General features: G+C 48.7%; 1 protein-coding gene across 4 annotated transcripts in view; it reads right to left on the reverse strand.

Annotated features, from left to right (window-relative positions):
- The window catches only part of EYA2 (EYA transcriptional coactivator and phosphatase 2), a 290,014-nt gene extending 285,458 nt beyond the window's left edge, over positions 1–4,556 (reverse strand). For all 4 annotated transcript variants that reach the window (XM_049869949.1, XM_049869950.1, XM_049869947.1 and 1 more), the window contains exon 1: positions 4,220–4,556. The gene's annotated coding sequence lies outside the window, so the exon portion shown is untranslated. The remainder of the gene's footprint in view (positions 1–4,219) is intronic.
- Positions 4,557–6,244: the final 1,688 nt, after the last annotated feature.

Below are 6,244 nucleotides of genomic sequence, written 5' to 3' on the forward strand. Positions count from 1 at the left end.
TGGTCAAACACCATCAGGCCAGTTAAGACCTTCGAATTGTGAAAATGAAGCATTGTCTCAAGCAAATTCAAGCAGTGGCTGCTAACTGTTTTTCTACGGCAATCTTCCTTTTGTTTTGTACGTTTGAGACTGTTTGACAGCTGCAAATGACAAGGGTAACAAAAAAGTGCCCATTCTGAAATCTATTAGGATATTGGGGGATGGGGATCAGGGAGAAAGGTGGGGAGGGAGCAAGGGATTGTGTGGGAGTGTATTTTCTGTCAACAGGCCATGTTTTCTCAACTCCAGGGTTAATTCTCTCCAAAGGAATTCCTTCGAGGAGAATCCACCAACTCCATTCTCAGAGCAGTCAGCTAGAAAAAAAGTTTCCTTTCACCATCAAAATTCCCGTCCTGGTAACGCAGCCAGAATGCTTAGCCTTCACAGGTAGCCAGACACTTCACCTCCACAAACCCCACAGATAAGGAGAAACACATAATTAGGCAAATTCCCCCTTCATAAAAAGGCTTTGGAGGGACTCCGCTCTCCCCCAAGGAATTCATGTCAGGCCCTACAGTCCTGCTTTTTACCTTCAGCCTAGGTGAGAAGCAGGTAAGTTTTACCCTGCAACGTGAACTGAATCCCTCTTCCCCAGCTTGCACCTACCGTGCACGCCCACACATCCACACGCGCGCACACACACACACACACACAGACAGACACCAGACCTGTGTACGGTCTAATAGCTATCACACGCACACACATATCCCCTAGACCTGTGTACACTAATACTTATCACACACATATCCCAGACCTATATACACTAATACCTACCACAGACGCACACAACACATACACACCAGACCTGTGTACACTCATACTTGTATCTCTCTCTCACACACACCTCCCAGACCTGTGGACACTAATACTTATCACACACACACACACACCCCAGAGCTGTGTACACTAAGACTTATCACACACACATCAGACCTGTTTACACTAATGCTTATCTCTTTCTCACGCACACACATCCCAACCTGTGGACACTAATACCACACACACACACTCATACCTGCGGACACAAATACTTATCACACAAACACACACCCCAGACCTGTGGACACTAATACTTGACACACACACAGACACCCCAGTCCTGTGGGCACTGCCTTATACTTATGCATTTACTTCCCCCAAGCAGCATTTACACTGAGGTGGCCTGCCCAGGAAAGACAAAACCCTACCCCAGCGGCAACGTCCACCCATTTCCACATAGCAGATGTGTGCGTGGATATACAAGGACGGGCATGTGTGTAAACAAGACTCTCCACTCTCTTCATTTGCTCCTGACGGCCAAGGGCTCTCCCTCTCTCTCTGCCCAGAGAGGGATCTGTCATAAGCTGCTGGGAACCCCACTTATTAACCATAACGGCCTGCGATTTTATTATACAAGGAGTTTATTGCTGGCCTAATTAGTTTCAAACCGGGCATTCCAGCTGAGGACACCTAAAAAACATCTGGTGGAAGGAGAGAGAGAATGAGTGCTCGTTCTGAGCTGGTTACGGTTGGATTTCTGCATAACTCTGGTCTCTTGCGCCCAACAAAAGTTATCTTTGGAAAGGTAACTGAAAAAATAAGGAAACGGTTTCTTCTCTGTGGGAAAGGAGTCGTCTTGTCATAGGGGTACCAGAAACGTCTTAAAGTGGACGTGCTCTGACTGTCTATACTTTTCCCCAAACTGCTGGGCTCTCTCTAGCTTACTCAACCTAACGCAAAATGTACTTAGCTACTCCACACAGCGTTTTGCTGAGGACTTTGCCGTCCTCCCAACAGCAGCTAGCATTTTATCAATTTATCCGTCTGGAACAAGGCTGGCAATCTCTTACATGCAATTTAAAGCAGAAGTAATACCACATATGTGCAACAGTGTGTCTTGGGTGTTTTCGCCAAATGGTAATCCTATAACAAGTTAACAAATCATATCTCCGTATGATGCATTTAATACAACACAAAGGGTGTGAAAAGAAGGTTCTAAAATTTAAGTGATTAAAACTTCCCTTTTTTAACTCCCACAGCATTGCGGTACACATCTTTACCGAGCAATTTTATTTTCTTTAGTTATCTAGTATTAGGAAAGTGATTTATTTATTTCTAGAGTATTCTTATGCACGTAGCCACTATACTAGGTAAGCTACTTCAAGACAGAGGAAGAATGCCGATTTCTTTAAGGCAAAATGTGAGGCTAAAGTTACAAGGGAAGACATGAGTAGCTACTAATTAGGTATGAGGACTGCTAGCTGCTTAAAAAAAAAAAGTTCACGTCCTTTCAGATCTAGCCACATTGGTCTTTTTACAACTGAAAAACGTTAAGAGTTTTCTCCAAAGGCAGTGGAGCTCTCGAATGGAAGAATCCCAATTTTGCATTGGGTTAAAAGTAAGATTCAAACCACTTTCATTTGGTATCTAAATTATCTATTAACCTTCCCTAATTGAGGGCTAAGTATAAAAATAATAATAATTATAAAAAGTTGGAGGGGTTTGAGGTGATGGGAGAGAGGAAAGTGGGAAAAAAAAAAAAAAGAATATTTCTTGGGTAAAAAAAATGCCTGAAAGATTCTTTCTCAAAGATCCTTTTTTAAAAAAGAGGTGCCCCCCCTTCTCTCTCTCTCTTCTTCCCCACTTATCTATATGAATCTGCATTAACCAGAACACAGAGGTGTATATTACCAAAACCAAAACCCGGTGCTGTGGAGTCAATTCTCACTCATAACAAACGGGCCACAGGCTGGTAAGAAAAAAAAAAGTTTCCTTCTATCAACAAAAGCCCAGTCCTGGTAACGCCGTCAGGTTACTGAGTCGTTTACTGACACTGCTAGCTTAGTACTCTGGTAATAGGAATTTCACTGAAACAAGAAAGGGCTGGTAAAATTAATAGATTCGGTTTGAAATACAACAATCGTCCGCTGGTTATCATTTCCTTTGGAAGGGCGCTCCCTAACTCAAACATAATTTAGCACTCAAATTCTTACTTGATGTTTGTAAATCATTTTACCTCCCTTCTGCCCTGGTGAACAACTCCCAACTCCAGTGTTCACTCATTTCGCTGCACCTCGTAATTAAAAGCTACCTCCACCAGCGGTGATTTACACCTCAACGTTATAAAATAAAAAAAAGTACTGAAAAATTACGGAGCATTTCGGGGAAAGCGGGAAGAAAGGAAAATGGTATCCATAAAAATGTAACATCAGTCTCTGTTTTTTTAAAAGAATTCAGAACGCAGAGTGCTCGGTGTCAACTCTTAGCACCGGGAACGTAAGGACCTCGCTTTGCAGGAGTGCTTCCAATTCAGCAGCGGAGAAAAGCGCTTGGAGTATTCTGCGAAGCGAGCATTTTTATCAGTCAGGCTTTCTTAATATTACTTGAGCTTACAAAACCATTGATTTGGGGGCAGGAAATATACTTAAAGAGCTAGGAGCGGCATGGCCGTTTAACCTCTAGACCGCATAGCTACAAGAGAATTCCACTCCCCACTTTCCCTCACGCCAACAAACCCTCGCCTTTTCCCAACGCCGTTCAGATACAAGTTTTTTTAAGTTTCAACTCCAACTTCAACCGGCCTCGGACGGCCCGCTCCGGTGCAGGGTGCGAGGGTCCAAGACCTAGACCCAAGAGGGCCGAGCGCAAACTGACTTTTGAAAGGAAATCAAGCTAGCAAGGCGCAGCGGGCCCTTCCAAGCTCATCCCGGGGATCCCGGAGGTTTGCTCATCGATTACCCCAGAAACACCGCCCGCGGGCGCGCGTTTGTCTCCCGGCTCCGGGAGCCTCCTCTGTCCGATTGTGTGGAGCGCCCCTCATCGCGAACCTTTCGGACCACATATCGAACCAAACGCCGAGGACCTAGCCGCGTCTACACCGTCTGCGCGCCCTGCACTTGTCCCGCGCGCGGGAATGCAAACTTGAGGGTCGTGACAACCCAAGCGCACGAAGAAACTGAGGCCCCGAGCCGGGGAAGGACTTTTCTGAGAGCATCTGCTCGTCGCCCCTGCTGCCCATGTGCCTGAGGGACCTGGGAGCCTCGGGCACCCCAGTCAGGCCCGTGCGCCCCGGAGCACCCGGACAGCTGCGGAGGCCCCAGCGCGGCGAGTCCCGAGAAGGTGCCACTCTGGCGGTCCCAGTCAGTCCCGGCCAGGCGAACCCAGGCGGGCGGCCCGAGGTGGCGCCGCGGGCAGTACTCACCGCGCGCAGTGGAGAGGGCGCCCCGGCGTGGCGCGGGCCGACGCGGCCGGGCTGACTGCGCCGGCACGTTGCTGCCGCCGCCGCTGCCGCTGCCTCCGCCTCCGCCTCCTGGGCTGCAGCGGCCGCTGCCTGCTCGGAGAGGACCGGCCCCTTCCCCTCCCTCGGCCGGGCCCTCCCTCTGCCCCCGCCTAGGTTCCCGCGCCGCTGCGTGGGGGCGCCGAGCGCGGTGTTGGGCTCCGCGGGTGCGCACACCCGGTGCTGGGACGCGGGCACGAAGCTCCGGCCTGGAGCTGCCGCCGCGCTGCTGTCTGCGCCTGCAGCCCCGGCGAGCGCTAGCTCTCGCCGGTCCCCGAGGAGGCGAGGGCCCAGCCTCCTCTCCACCCACCGACACCCCACACCTCCTCCCTCCCTGGGCCAGCACATCCTCCCTGCAACCTAGGCATGGCCCCTGAGAAAGGCAAGTCTTCATTCATTCATTCACAACCCCTGAGAAAGGAAACCATTCATTCGTTCGTTCGTTTGTTCATTCATTCATCCATGGCCCCTGAGAAAGGAAAGTCTTCATCCATCCATCCACCCATTTACTCATTCAATATAGATTGAGCACCTACTGTGTGTGCCAGGTACAGCTTCTAGGAGATTCAACTAGAACAAGACTGACTAGTTGTCTGCCCTCTGGAACTTACATTCATTCACTAGGGGAAATAGACCATAAATGAGCAATTAAGGAAAGAAGCAAGACAATTTCAGAAAGTGATCATTAGCATGAAGTGGAAAAAATTATGTGTGTGCGGTGGGGCGGGGGGAGAAGCAATCTTAGCTAGAGTAGTCAGGGAAGACTTCTCTGAGGAGATGACATCTGACTTATGAGAAAGTGCCATTTGTGGGGTAATCTGGGAGGAGTGTTCTGAAATCTCCACATACTTTTCCCTCATTCTACAGATAGGGAAACTGAGGTCCCAAGAGCTTAACTGGCATGCTCAAAGTCAATGGTGTAACCACCAACCTTTCAGTTAGCAGTCAAGCACTCAACTGTTTGTGCCACCTGAGATATAATACACCCCTATGGGTTGTCTGGGAACCCTGGTGGCATAGTGGTTAAGAGCTATGGCCGCTAACCTAAAGGCTGGCAGTTCAAATCCACCAGGTGCTCCTTGCAACCCATATGGGGCCATTCTACTCTGTCTTATAGGGTTGCTATGAGTCTGAATTGACTTGCTGGTAATGGGTTTGGTTTTGGTTTTTATGGGTTGTCTTGGATTCTGACTCATAGCAACCCTATAGGACAGAGCAGAACTGCCCCATAGGGTTTCTAAGGCTGTAAATCTTTACGGAAGCTGACTGCCACGTCTTTCTGCCGAGGAAGGGCTGGTGGGTTCAAACTGCCAAACTTTAGGTTAGCAGCCAAGCTTTTAACCACTGTGCCATCAGGGATCCTCGAGATAAAACATAAACCGAAAAACCAAACCCAGTGCCATCGAGTCGATTCCGACTCATAATGACCCTGTAGGACAGAGTAGAACTGCCCCAGAGAGTTTCCAAGGAGCGCCTGGCGGATTCAAACTGCCGACCCTTTGGTTAGCAGCCATAGCACCTAACCACTTAGCCACCAGGGTTTCGGAGATATAACATAGAGCCTTCCACTCGAGTTGCATTGGTACTGGGAAGCTGATGAAGCTTCAGCGCCTGGGCCCTTACTTGCTGGAGCCCCTTTCCAAGACCCTAGCAGGGGCCTAGCAGTGTGTTCACATGGTCATTTGTTCGTGTAAAATTTGCAAAGTCATTTGCGTTTGACAGTTAGCTGCAATTAATAGAGACCTCTGTCTCTCTGCTCTCCCGTTCTGCACTCTAGCACTTGCCCTTGAGTCGGTGGTGTGGGAGTGGCCACCAGCAGTTTTGAGGATCCAGCTGGGTGAAAGTTGAGTTGGAAATTTGGTGATATTTGTGGTATTTGTCAGCTTCTTAAAATCTGAATGTGTTGTGCTTTCTTTTCATACTCTAAAGAAATATTCGGTTTTTCCCTTA

Source organism: Elephas maximus, chromosome 25, assembly GCF_024166365.1.
Source record: "Elephas maximus indicus isolate mEleMax1 chromosome 25, mEleMax1 primary haplotype, whole genome shotgun sequence".
Taxonomy (NCBI): Eukaryota; Metazoa; Chordata; class Mammalia; order Proboscidea; family Elephantidae; genus Elephas; species Elephas maximus.